Genomic DNA, 15,457 nt, shown 5'->3' with positions numbered 1-15,457 from the left:
GGAATTAGAGATCTTCTGATGGAAGAAGCTCACAAGACCATGTATTCGATTCATCCCGGTAGCACTAAAATGTATAGGGACCTGAAACCCTACTACTGGTGGCCGACGATGAAGCTTGATGTTGCAAAGTATGTAGCCGAGTGTGTGACTTGTGCGAGAGTCAAGACACAACATCAGAAACCGTACGGGAGTTTAGAACCTTTACCTGTGCCTATGGGTAAGTGGGAAGACATTGCCATGGATTTTGTCACTAAACTGCCCAGAACAAAGAATGGTCACGACATGATTTGGGTGGTCGTTGATCGATTCACTAAGAGTGCGCATTTCATAGCAGCCAAGGAGAAATGGTCTATGGAAAAGCTTGCGAATTCTTACGTAAATGAAATTGTGAGGCTTCACGGTGTTCCGTTAACAATTGTGTCGGATCGTGATAGTCGTTTCACCTCGCGATTTTGGAAAAGTCTACAAAAAGAATTGGGTACCAAGTTGTGTTTAAGTACAGCTTACCATCCGCAGACCGATGGTCAGAGCGAACGAACGATACAAACACTTGAAGATATGTTGAGAGCATGTACCTTGGAATTCCTAGGTAATTGGGATGAACATTTACCATTGGTAGAATTTTCCTATAACAATAGTTTTCACTCGAGCATTAAGATGGCACCTTACCAAGCTTTGTATGGACAAAAGTGTCGTACGCCGTCTTGTTGGCTTGAGGCTGGGGAAAAGCAGTTTATGGGACCGGAGATGGTTCATCAGACTGCTGAAAAGTTGAAAATAATTAGGGAAAGAATGTTAGCAGCTCAAGATCGTCAAAAGAGTTATGCTGACAAAAAGCGAAGACCGATGACTTTTGAAGTTGGGGATTCGGTTTTGCTTAAAGTCTCGCCGTGGAAGGGACTTATAAGATTTGGTAAAAGGGGAAAGTTGAGTCCAAGGTTTATTGGACCGTTTAAAGTTCTTCAGAGGATTGGGAACCAAGCTTACAAGCTCGAACTACCAGAAGAACTGAGTGGAATTCATAACACTTTTCATGTGTGTTATTTACGAAAGTTCACGGGGGAAGTTCCCGACATGATTCCACTTTCGGAGTTGAGAATCGATGAGAACAAAAGGTTGGTTGAAGAACCAGAGGCAATTGTTGACCGAAAGACTAAGAAATTGCGACGTAAGATGGTGGAGTTAGTGCTTGTCCGATGGAAACACACGAATGGGCCAAACCTCACCTGGGAGACGGAGAGTGACATAATGAGTCGCTATCCGCATTTGTTTGTTGATGTGTGATTCCGGGGACGGAATCATTCTAAGGTGGAGAGAATTGTAACGCCCGTGTTTCTGGGCTTGCCATTTTTAGCAATGTAATAGTCTAGGTTAACCTTTGTAACTCAACTTGAAATAATAAGAATGTATTATTTGTGAATTATGTGAATTATGTGATTTGTGTGTTTATTTTCTTGATTTTTATAATTTAATGAATTAAGAATGAAATAAGCGTCAAAATTAAAGTGTGAGATACGCCCGATATCTTTGCATAAAGTTGTAGTGGTCGAAACAAGGATTTCGGAGATATAAGGGATGCCAAAATCCGAGTTATAACGAAGAAGTTATGACCTGTCGAAGTTTCGCGACAGAACCGACACGACGCCGAATGAAGTAAAATATGAATTTAAGATAGAGCGATATTTAGCCTTAGCGATCTAAACGAAAGTCGTAGATTTCGTTAAACCGAGAGCGTGCATAAAAGGAACGCCCAAATCTGACTTCGTATGAGGAAGTTATGATTTTTCTAAGTTTCGACTTAGCAGTATGCAGCCCGAATACTCGATTTGAGATCGAGCGGTTTTTAGCCGAAACAATCTAAATGAGAATCGAAGATCTTGTTGTTAGTAGCAAAGCAATGAAAAGTTAGGCGAGAACGGACGTCAGACGAAGAAGTTATGAATTTATAACGAAGTTTTTCTGTCCCGGCCTTCTAAAAATAAATAATAAAAATAAAAGTCAAAATTAGCCGACGGAGTCTAAATGAAAGTTGTAGAGTACGGTCTGACCTTCGCGTGGATATAAAGAACGTCGAAAACGGAGCTCGTATGCGAAAGTTACGCAATTTAGAAGTTTGACAAGTCAATTACGCCCCGCGTAATTTGAGTACGCCCCGCGTACTCAGTCGGTTGCAACTTGTCTGACCAATACTCGAGTGCCACCAGTCGACGCATGCAGTGACGTCAAAGTACGCCCCGCGTAATTCGAGTACGCCCCGCGTACTGAGTACGCCCCGCGTAATCCCAGACCCAGCAGCCTATAAATAGAACTCGAATTCAGCCATTTTCCCTTGTTCAAACTCTTCTCTCTCTCAAAGTTTTGCCTCGATTTGCGTGCCAATCATACCCCAAAGCCCCGGTAATATTCCCGAGCCCCGAAGTAAGATCCGAAGCCCCGAGAATCCCGAAGAGCGTTATTCCCGAGCCGAAACGCTGCCCGCAAGGAGCCCGGTTTTGTGAAGATCTTCCAGATCTACGGAGAAACACCTCTTCTGCAAGCCGTAGTGCTGCCCGATCATCTTCTGATCATGTGAGTGTGTAGTTACTTTCATTCCAACACAATATTATGAAGTATTTCCTATAAAATACGTGTTATGTGTATATATTTGGTTGTTATACGTGTGAGTGTATATTCACTCTCTTCTATCTTATAGATCTGAAGTATTCTCTATGAAATACATGTTATGTGTGTATGCCTCATCTGTTATGTGAAAAATGTTTTGATTGAGCATGCTATACAGGTTTTGAAACTACGTATAAAAATGTATATTTTATCTACTAATATGTTTGGTAGAATATGGGTAGATAGTTGGTGTGTAATAAACAGATGAGAGGCCTCGATGTTGTTTTGATCCAGTCATCTAGCGGAATTTAGATGACGACCACGGACTTTTCTAGACAGTCCAGTGGAACACTAGCAGGCTCATAACCTGTAGGTGTTAATGAACTGGGTGTTCATTCGCTGTATTCCATCCCCCCCATGGTTGCCTTATTTGACTTATATTGCTGAGGAACCCCCGAAGCATGTGTAGTCGCCCCGATGAAATATTCTTAGACTAGGTCCCTTGTGTTAGTTATTTTAGGGACATAAAGTGAGAATAACGGGAATGGGTAACTGGGTTATTGTTGGTTGATAATAATTAATTTATTTATTGTGGGTTGAAAACCCTATATGCTCACCAGGCTCCCAAGCCTGACCCACTCAGTTGATTTATTTTACAGGAAGTGGCGCAAGAGCTTAAGATGGGCGAACATCAAGTTGTTTTGTTTACAAGTCTGTATATGTATATATTTGTTGAAAGACTTGTAATGCTATCGTTTATGCTTTATGATCTGTATCGGAACATGACATCCCGACTTTTGATTATGAAATGAAATCATATTTCTTTATGAAATGTTTTGATAAATATCTATTTTATCATGTTTTGTTTTTGGGAACAAATTCCGCATCTCTTTTAAAATTAAAAGGATTTACTCTGAAAATTATTTTAAAAAGCATAAATGAAATCGGTCTTTTCGGGCCGAGATTTTGGGGATGTCACATGTAGTCACTAGGTTTTTCGACTTGACCCACTCAGTTTGTTTGAATCACATGTATCGATGCAAAGATACATTACACTGAGAGATTAAAGGAGATGTAAATCATTAGTGTAAATGAATGTAAGGTCTACTTATGATTATGTTTCTGTATTGACGATGACGTCCCAATGTTTTAATATAAATAAAATACATTTCTTCGAAAATGGTTTGATAATATCTTTATCTTGTTTTTTGGGAACAATTTCCGCAATATTATTCTTTAAAATGGATACTCTTATTTTTGAATAAGCATAGATAAAATTTTAAAAATGATTGTGAATGTGGGGATGCCACAATTGATATCAGAGCATTAGTTTAAGCCAACTAGGAGTAAATATTTATTTCTAGACTTAAACTTAGAATTGTCCAAGCCTAATTAACATGTGGGTGGGCCACTAAGGCCCAATTAAACATGTAAGAGGGTAATTTAGGCCCATTAGGTATGTAAATGAACCACCAAGGCCAAATAAACATGTAATCCATATCTCAGGCCCAAACTAACATGTAAGTGGGTCATAAGGCCCAATTAACATGACATGGAAAAGTTGGGCCCAATATACACTTAAATGGGCCACTAAGGACCATTAACTATGTAACAAGAGTATTAGGCCCAATACACATGAAATTGTCGTGTTGTTTTTGTTTGTTAAGATATTGCCCATTTTAGTTTGGACGTTTTATCAATGTGATGAAAGAGGGTACATTTATTGTAAAAATATTGTTGGTCCATTGAATCGTAACTTTACGGTTTGAGCTCGTGTTTCATAAAAGTGTCACTTTAAGTTTCTTAAGACTTAAAATATACATATTTGGACTTATTCCAAATAAAATGACTTCTTTGGTCCTTTTTGGCTAAAATTGACATTCTAGCTCATTAATTTATGAAATTTACATTTTTGGCCCAATTAACTAATAAATTGCACTTTTTGGCCAAAATATAAATTTATTAAAGTTTTTGGCCCATTTTTATAGGAATTTACATATTCAACACTTATTTGATGAAAATGACAGTTTCGGCCCAATTTTTATAAAAATAACATTTTTGGCCCAAATTCAAAGATGGTGACATTTTCGGCTCATAAGCCCATATATTTACATTTTTAACTCAAATTTGTATTAAATGACAATTTCATCAAAAAAAATCAAGATTTTTACTCTTTTAGCCAATAAATCGTGTAGGCCCAAAACAAGGCCCATTTTGCCAAATCTTACATTTTTAGCCGTTTGGCAAATTTGGTTATCAAAAGACCCATTTTTACACAAATATTATCCCTTTTCATCCTTGCAAAACTGTGAATGTCAGAAATGGCCCAACTTTTGTTTATTTGTCAAAAATGATCCTTATTCACATTTTTGTTAATTCTTTCAACATCAAAACATGTTTAACACTTTTATCTTTAAAAAGTGTTACTTAAAGTGTTTTAGTTTACAAATCTCAACCATTTTTGACATAATTTTCAACATCCATGATGTTTGATCATATTTTCACAAGAAAAGCACGCATAACATGCACAAGACTTAGATCTACCACATAAACACTTGTATTCCCCCCCAAAAGAAGTTAAAAACCGAAAACAAGGGTGTATGAACTCACTTTGCTTTGTTGTTCTCGGTTTGAAGAAGAAATGAGTGAGGTTTCAGTCCTAGAAAGCTTCCCTTGAGTTGATCTCTAGTTCTATGAAGTTCTAGAGTATGGATCATGAAATAATGTGGGTTAAGAAGAGTTTTTTGAAGAATTCAAGAACTTAACCCATAGGTCTAAGTAAGAACTTACCAAATATAATAATCTTAGTGAAAAACCTTCTTGGAAATGCTCACAATCTTGAAAAATTTAAGAGGAATGGGAAGATGTTCTTGAGAGTATATTTGAGAGAGTTTGAAAGTATGTTTGTGTGTTTGGGTATGCTCTCGGCCAAGAGTATTAAGAAGAGAGGGGAGGAGTGATTTTTTCATGGAGGATAATAAGATTCATAGATGTATGTGATTTTCTAAATACATGTTAAGTAATTATGTGTTGTCATGAACCTAATCCATCCTCCTTCCATTTATTTTCTCTTTATTATCAAATGAGCATATATATATATATATATATATATATATATATATATATATATATATATATATATGTATGTATGTATGTATGTGTGTTTGTGAGTGTTTCTCTGTGTGTATGTGTGTGTGAGTGTGGACCGAAAAGGGTTTTGATAAGATGAAGGTAAAATGGTTTTGGGCCTAACTTTTTGGCTTTGTTCGAATCTCATAATCCCAATAAATATTTTTTGGCCCATTAGGCCCTCATTGATGTTCACAGACCAATGAAGTCTATTAGGGGGTAAACCAATCCATTTTAGGCCCATATGGCCCAAAATGTTAAGTTTTATGAATGTGGGTCCATTTACAACTCATTTAAGGGTTTTAAGGCCAAGATAGTGAAATTGAATGCTTATTGGTCCATTAGGCCCAATAAGAAAATCCTAGTCCATAATGAACTTGAACCAGGATTTTTAAGGATTTGAACTCATTATTGACTATTTGAATATGATTTGTATTAAGTTTTTTACTTCACTAATGAATCTTGATTAAGTTTGTTGTTATAGAATGATCATAGTGCATATCATCAAGTTAGGGTTACAAGTATTATCATAGATAACGTTTGCATGAGCACAGAATTTCCTAGCAAAATGCTAGTTGTGACATCATCCCTCTGTTAGAGGGAATTTTGTCCCGAAATTCTTTTGAAAGTTAGGATTATGAATGGGAGAATAGGTGAGGGTACTTCTGCTTCATTTGATCTTCGTGGTCCCACGTGAATTCCGGTCCATGCTTAGTGTTCCACCGAACCTTGATAGTTAGAATGTGACTATGCTTTGTACGCTTCACTTCCCTATCCATAACTTTGACTGGTTCTTCGATGAATAAGAGATTCTCGTTTATCTCAATCTCTTCCAAAGTAATGACAAGAGTTTCATCTGATAGGCACTTTTTCAGATTCGAGACGTGGAATACAGGGTGTATGTTGCTGAGCTCGGCAGGTAGCTGCAACTTATAAGCCATTGGACCAATCCGGGCAAGAATCTCGAATGGTCCAATGTACCACAGGTTTAGTTTCTCGTGTTTCTTAAAGCATATCATCCCTTTCTAGGGAGATACCTTCAATAACACCCAATCCCCGACTTAAAATTCTAATGGATTTCACCGCTTGTCAGCATGGCTCTTCTGTCGGTCTCGTGATGCTTGAAGTTAAGCTTTGATTTGGATTATCTTTTCGGTCATTTCATGAATGATTTCTGGTCCTGTGAAAGTATTGTCTACTGATTTCCCTTTTGCTAGTTGGGTGTCACCCACCTCAACCCAGCATAGAGGCGATATACATTTACGACCATAAAGAGCCTCTAAAGGAGCAACCTTGATGCTCATGTGATAACTGTTGTTATATGAGATTCAATCAGAGGCAAGTAGGCTTCCCATGACTTGACGAAGTCAATCACACATGCTCTGAGCATGTCCTCAAGTGTCTGGACGGTTCGTTCATGTGACAACCCAAGTTGTCCCGTTACATTTCTCCGTTACCGTTAACAGAATATTCCACTGTTCAAAAGTTCCATTAATGAGAAGTCTTCAAGTTTAATAAACATTTCAATTGTGTATGTTTATATGCCGTTAAGTCGTGATAAAAGGAAATAAAATACATAGCACATATTTCCATTTACTTGGAAAATATTAGTTTATTATTACGACCACTAAATCGGGTGCGACCAAAAGCCCCGTTTAACGGCAGTATCAGGTAGACTTCCACTGTGTCCCAACTCAAAACCCTATATAAGGGTGAGTGGAGTCTATTGGAGAATTTTTACACTCTCTCTCTATACTCTCTCTCTAGACCCGTTTTCGCCCCGAAACCGCAACCAAACGCTTCCAAATAGTAAGTCCACTTACCCTAGCTTATTCTAAACATATTGAATTGAGTTTATAGCCCAAAAATCGGACTTAGAAGCAATGAAAAAGGAGTTTACGGCCTAAGAACCTCCTTAGGCCGTAAACACCCAAAATGAGGCCAAAATGACCCAAACTTGTCCCTATAGGCTTGGAAATAAATTAAGGGGATTGCCTAGGAGTGTTTAAACATCAAAACACAATGATTTAGGGGAAAAAAGAGAGTTTACGGCCCAAGCACAAGCTTAGGCCGTAAACACCTCAAAATCATGTTAAAAGGCCCCAAAAACACTCTCAAACCACCCTTAGGCTTCATACATAATTTAGGGACTTGGTATTTTGGGTTTAGATCACTAAAACACATCAAAATGAAGGATAAAAATGAGTTTACGGCCCAAGCACATGCTTAGGCCGTAAACTCCCCAAACATGCCCAAAATGTTGGTTTTTGTCCCCCAAATGGCCTTAGACTATTTCTATAAAATGCTAGGAAGGATTTAAGGACTTAAACATAATGAAATGAGGCTTGATTTGGAGTTTACGGCCCAAGCAAGTGTCTAGGCCGTAAACTCCCCAAAACCACCCTCAAATGTTGGTTTTAATCACCCAAAATAGCATCAAACTTCATAAGAAAATTCTAGGAAGGCAATAGGGGCTTAAAACTTCATTAAACTCAAAGGTTGAGAGTTTACGGCCGTAAAATCCCTTGGGAGAGTTCCTAGGCCGTAAACTCTTGTTTAGTACCCTTAGAGGCCTCAAATCCACTCATGCCCTTTAGGAAAAATGCTTAGAATAATTCAATGAACAAGCTAGAAGCATCAAACACCCAAGAATAGAACCTTGGGAGTTTACGGCCGTAAACTCCCTTAGGTTGGGCCGTAAACTCCTTGTTTGGTCCATGTTGGTGTTTTAAATCCATTTACACACTTGATATGTGAGTATAGCAAAGTCCCACAACTGATAAGAGACCCTTAGCACCCGTAAACGTTACCCGGGACCCCAAACACTCAACCAAAAGTGTTTTCCACTCCTTTGAGTGTGTATAATTGTTTAATTAGTATATTATATGCTAATTGTATGTTAACATATGTTATCATATGTTAAAATAGGTCCTTGTGTGTGTTCAAGTCCTTGCGTGACCCCGAACGCCCAATCGGCACTTTCGTCGGACCTACTTATACCAGGTGAGTTCATACCCCTGAATGAACCTTTTAAATGCTTTTAAATGTTTTATAGGGGGGAATACAAGTTAAACATGCTAGTTATCATGTCAATCGCATATGATTGATAACCCGTATGCACAAGATTTTACCACTTTTACACTGTTTTACCGAGTGGGACACTAAAGTGACTTTTACCTGTTTCATAACTTTTACTTATACTGATTTATTGAAATTCATCCTAAATTGGTTTATGAAAGATCCTCTAAGTTTTTAAACGTATTTTACAAAGGAATAAAATTTGTGATTTTCTCTGTACATAAAGGCTTTTCATTAAAGATTTCCCTTTTTGACGTATACTTTTACTTGTTAGACACTGCTGTTTCACTTATACTTATTTTATACTTTGACTCGGTAACACTTTCACTTATACCTATAGTCGCTTATACTTGATGACGCTTATACTTATTCACGCTCTTACTTAGTGATACGATTTCTCCTTCACTTATACTGGATAACGACTTTACTCCACTTATACTTTATAGACGTTCTTACATCACTTATTGTCGTCTCTGCTTCGTGATACACTTATACTTGGTACGCTTATACTTCATGGTTCGATTATCCCACACTGTACACGTATACTTCACGACTCAGATGTTCCACTGTACTCTTATACTTCACGACTCAGATGTTCCACTGTACTCTTATACTTCACGACTCAGATGTTCCACTGTACTCTTATACTTCACGACTCAGATGTTCCACTGTACTCTTATACTTCACGAATCAGATGTTCCACTATACTCTTATACTTCACGACTCAGATGTTCCACTGTACACTTATACTTCACGACTCAGATGTTCCACTGTACTCTTATACTTCACGACTCAGATGTTCCACTGTACACTTATACTTCACGACTCAGATGTTCCACTGTACACTTATACTTCACCGTATGATACACACTCAAGCGTAGTTAGATGTATGTTTATGCTTGTATAGATGTATAAATAATGATTGAAGGACTTAGGAAGGCTTGTCCGCCTTATTTCCTTTTCTTCGTTGAGATGTGGTCTGGTGGGATCGGATGTCCATCTGAAGGTCGTTCGATTCATTAGTTATATATTACGTATACGAGCATAGACATACGAGTTTTCTTCAGTCAATTCAGTTAAGAGTCTATACCTCTAGTCTACACTTACATAAGAAACCCACTCCCTCCTAGTAACACACTATCCTCTATTTGGGATGCATCTTCGGGACGCGGCCTTCTCCGTCTTCTAGTTGGTAACCAGAGTCTCCTGTAGGGAGAGCGGACATTGTGTGTATAGGCCTATACGGGATTGACAACCCCGCACCCTGACTGCTAGCTACAGTCCACGGCCTACCAAGCCAAGGGGTGACAAATGTCACATTATATAGATGCTTGTAGGGCGTCTAGTACTCTAGTCAGTATGGTTACGAGTATCCTGGGTTGCCTTATAATTCATGGCTTTAAGGTAACAGTATTTCGTCAGCGATTTACACTGTATGCTGATGTCACCTTTTTCAGAGTCACACTGTTTTGACCTTGCTAGATGTATCTTCATTTGATACCGTCTGGGGTCTGTTATCTCTGTTATCTTTGTTTGACCTTACAAGATGTATCTTCATTTGATACCGTCTGGGGTCTGTTATCTTTGTTTGACCTTACAAGATGTATCTTTCATTTGATACCGTCTGGGGTCTGTTATCTCTGTTTGACCTTACAAGATGTATCTTTCATTTGATACCGTCTGGGGTCTGTTATCACTGTTTGACCTTGCAAGATGTACCTTCCATTTGGTATCGTCTTCGGTCTGCGTTCACTGTTTTAGACCTTACCAGTTGTACCTTTCATTTGGTACCTTCGGGGGTCTGTTTCTCCATTTGTTAGACTAAACCAGGCGTGTCATTAGTTCGATACTTTCCTGGAGTCTATGACTCTTTTGCCTTAGTCAGCAGTCCTCACTGCTGAGGCATATATTATTCCCTGATGCCTCTGCTTTCTTTAATAATCAAATTCAGTATTTTGATATTATTAGAAATTAAGGGAAACTTCTTCTTACCACATTACACTGACCAGTCTTGGTAGAAGGCTGCTTTTATTAAAGAAAATATAGGATTTTCTGGAAGGAACTCTAATACACTGAAATCTCTTAAACTATCACTTTATTAAGTTATTTGAATGAAATGTCACTAAATGCTTATGAACTCACCAGCATTTGTAAAAATGCTGATACTCGCTTTTCAAATAACTTGTATTCTCAGGTTAGCATTAGACAGGTACATCCCCGGAGCTGTTGATGAAGATAGCTTTGTACCATGCTGTATTTATTCTATTACTTGTATTACTTTAAATTGTTGTAATGTAACCTTGTAAAACTATTACTATTAATGCAATGTTTTGTTGTACTTTGATTACTATAATGCATGTGTTGTGATACTTGACATGACGTCATCCACCCTAGAACGTTTCCGCCGTTCCGGTTTTGGGGTGTGACAGATTGGTATCAGAGCATTGTTTATAGTGAGCTAAGTATATCAATTCATAAAAGATATACAGCCTATAAATACAAAAGGGATAAAACACTCTGACCAAGAAATTATACTTTAAAATATAACCATATTTTAGCAAAGTATAATAACATCCGGAATCTAAGCACTCGAACACAAGTATCACAAGAAGAACAAGAATAAAAGTCTTTGGATGTTGAGCACTACAGACAAATCTGGGCAGTTATGTAATCGTACGCTGGAATAAATGTAACCTGATCAACTACCTTTATTCGAGATGCGATGAACGTGTGCTCGGGAGTGATTGCGGTGTGCAACAGGTCTGAAACTTACCAACTAGGATTTGTTAGAGCCAAACATAAAGTTAAAATACTATAGGAGTATTTTAGAGCGCTAAAAGATTCACACTAATCCCAGAATGACATTCAGAAGATGAGAAAACGAACAAGAATTAAAATACCATAGGGGTATTTGGAATACATAGATAACCTGGTGTGAGAATTAAAAGATCCTTATTGATATACCTACAACTACAGAGGGTATACTTCCAAGGTTATATATTATAAGGATCCCATAGACTAAGAATGTGTGGTTTCGCTCTATTTCCTTTTCCTCGTTGGGATGTGGTTCTAGAGTAGTATCACATATTCGAAGGCCTATCGGATCTAAGCTATATATGATTTGTATACCCTGTGTAATCGTAGCAGGACTCGATGTGGATCATCCAGCGAAATGTTAATAATCTATTAGGATTCTTTAGACATTTCCATTCTCGCACGAACCCTGTAGAAAACCCTACCCACTTCAGTGCATAACAGAAGAGTTGATTCCGACCCCAAAGAAGTTCATTTAGAAGATTTCCTGTTCGGAAATAAATGAACTGGGTCGAGACTATTGAATGCACCAAGTGCTTGTGTTCTTTTAGGGACAACGGTGAGAAATTCGCCTAAACTTCGGAGATTCCCAGTCATCCATCATGAAGTGATGACACCCATAGTCGGAGTCAGAAGTAAGGCGGAGTAGAAATTCAATATGTCCGTACGAGGAGAGAACCCTAGGAAACTACCCGAAGGAAACCAACGCCGATTCCAGTCAAGGATACGAGGCAGACCGAGGGAGCCAGTACGTGGAACCCGAGAAGTGTCCTTTTCCTCGTGTTCTTCACGCTAATACACCCATAAAATAATACAATTTAGTGAGTTAGTGATTACACTGCTCACGCTATGTGTTAGGTAAATCGCCTTGTTCCCGTTGCTAGTAATGCGCTTAGAGCGGATCCTCACACCTCTGTGAGGTTATTTAGCCATAAGCCCTCATGAGCCTCTCTTCCCGCAGCTTCGTTCCGAACTGTTCTCAAATCTCTCCAGACCAGAGAGTGAAACCTTTCTCAGTATAAAGGTAACTTAGTAGGAACGACTCGCATCTTATGGCCTTTTTCTGATATTCATACACTCACTTCGATTACCAGGACTACATCATAGGGATGTAGGTCGACACTCAGACAACCAATACCCGAGGCACGGGAAAAATATTATGCCTAATACGTTCAGGACAGAAACGTCCAGGGTTAACCATCATATCTCATTACCTTGTATTCCTTTCAGTGTAGGAAAAACCATGCCACCGAAGAAGCGTAACCAATCCACAAGCAAGAAACCTACTCTCCTATTTGATGAAGCTACGTTCCAAGCTGCAGTTTCAGCAGCCGTAGCAGCTGTCATGGCTCACCTGAATGCTAACAACGCCAATGTTAGCAAGGTGCCCGTTGGAAATTCCAATCCTGACAATGGACAGCATCAACCCACACTTCCATACTCAGCCACCCAAGAACCTCAACTGAACCCACTAAAGAGAGAACTCAAGATAGAGGAGGGAAGTACCTCGGCTCAAGGACCTTCCGAAGGGCAACGAGCTGAGGCAGTCTGTACCCCTGTCAACCCTTCCCTCCCGACTCCAAGAAGACCATATCTAGGAGACCTTCCCCACTGCAGCAGGTGTAGCTACCATCATCATGGTGCCTGCCGAGAACTCTATTGTGCTAGGTGCCACATGAAGGGGCATACTGCTCGTGTATGCAGAACTCCGGTGGAACGTATTGCATCAATCGCCAATGCGGCGGCCACACAGGTTTGCCGCCTATGTGGCGAGTTCGGACACTTCAAGAAGGATTGCCCAACCGAAGGAAAAGACAAAGACACAGAAGGAGCCTGACACTACTGCTTAGGGAGAAACGTCAAGGAACTCGGTAGATTTTTGGTACGACTCTCGATCTCAGATAACAAAGCTAAATACATTAAAAGACTAATTCAATGTAAATTCTTTCCAGCAAGGCGAAAGTTGCAGCAATGTTATAAAATTTAAAATTTATTAGGTAAAACTATAGTGGCTAAACATATACGTTACGGCCATGTATATTTAAGATGGACAGACCTAGAGTGAGCGAATGCCGCCTCATCTCCTGTTCCTCGTTTGGTTGTGGATTTAGGGCGGGGTTGCTCAGTCAACAGTCCTCCCCACCTTAAATGTACATGACTAGTATATGTGAGGCGATTATAGAAACGCCTCGTGAGAACCCGTTCATGAAAAGATACTCTATTCGGAAACACTTAGAACTCTCTATAGTTCCGCGTCGAATCTATCGGTCCAAGTATCCGTGGTAGTGATACGTAGGACGAAACCCGAGACGCCTCGAACTTGTGTGCCGAACATCGATCTTCACTTTATATCATGTCGAAGTGTGCCAATTTCGACGACTCTATTGATCATGGTTTGATTTCGTGCAACCGTGTGTAAATCCTTAAGTGTTGTGTAAAAAGAACTTTCTCCATAGCCATATCGACAAATAAAGGTTCTTCCAAACCTGAACCTAACACAAATAAACCAACTTAATACGATCCGTCAATCGTCCCTCTTATCTCAAACCTTCCGAAGCACCCAAGGGAAGATACCATACACTGTTGACCGACCCCTCGTAGTCAGATGAACACCGAAGTGAAACACACTACAAGATACTCTAGAAGACGACATCCGACCGAAGCATACTCCGTATAATTTCCCCGAGAGACCCTTCGCATCTCGCACATCAGGTTCGTGAACCTAGAGAATAGAACTCATGAGACTGACCGCTATAATCAGGTATATGCATAAGGGCGGCATATAATTGAGATCAAAAAGATTAAAGGTGTGTGTTTCCTCCCTGTTCCCTGTTCCTCATTGGGTTGTGGGTTTGGGGTGGAGTCGCACAGCTGAACGTCCCGCCGACCTCAACTGTATACTGCTCGCATACACGCGGTATTTGCGGTTAGGCTTAGTATGAGCTCTACCACGGACCTCTTAGCAAAACACCTTCACCATATTCCATAACATAGGAGCCGAAGTCAAGAAAATCACTACGGGTTGAACTCTTAAAAGTTCCGAGTGAGAAGACTCTATACTCACTAGATTTAACCTAGACCGAGAAAACCTAGAATCTCCGGATGAGTAGTTGCAGTATATGCCCGCACTACTCAGGCACTTTGTCCACCTCGTTATAGACAAGTGGTGCCTATCATCCTCCACCTTATTGCATGGAGGAAATCGTCGTCACCCTGTAGACCATGGAATACATTCTCCGAAGTGAACACTAGGATACCGAGAACCACAGGATAGCCTTCGCAGCCAAGAATATTTGGTCAAGTGTGAAAGTAGCTGCGTTAAATCTCATGACCTGGATTCCGAAGAGATCATAGGCTTGACACCAGCCTTGGTGTTAGTAGAAGGGTTATACAGGAACATACACCTTCCATGCTAGGATAAACCACAGTCTTAGAGATTCATTGGATTATTAGGTGTTCCACGAATACTATCTCACGCAGAGATAATAAGAACTACCTCCTGAGATAGTCCAATGCTCGTTAGGTGAAACCCTATCTCCTCGACCCTCAGGGTTTCCGTATCTCAATATTAGTTAGTGCAGGTCCATTTTGCACAAGCGTAAGATAGACACTCTATAGCAAACCGATAACCATAGTCACGCAACCCACTCGACGATCTAGAAAGCCTCTATCAGCCAGTTGAAAGAAAACACGAAACCGAAGACCACCTGAGCTTCCTAAGGACTAACCTGAAGGACTACACATCCAGTACAAGCGAGAACGTTAGGAACTTCGTAATGGCGATCACGCCAATGTTGATCTTGCCATAGAATTACACTATGTTCTTAGTACTGAA

Source organism: Lactuca saligna, chromosome 5 (genome assembly GCF_052625555.1).
Source record: "Lactuca saligna cultivar CGN05327 chromosome 5, ASM5262555v1, whole genome shotgun sequence".
Classification (NCBI taxonomy): domain Eukaryota; kingdom Viridiplantae; phylum Streptophyta; class Magnoliopsida; order Asterales; family Asteraceae; genus Lactuca; species Lactuca saligna.
The sequence above is the reverse complement of the archived record's forward strand: the minus strand, read 5'-3'. Positions refer to the sequence as shown.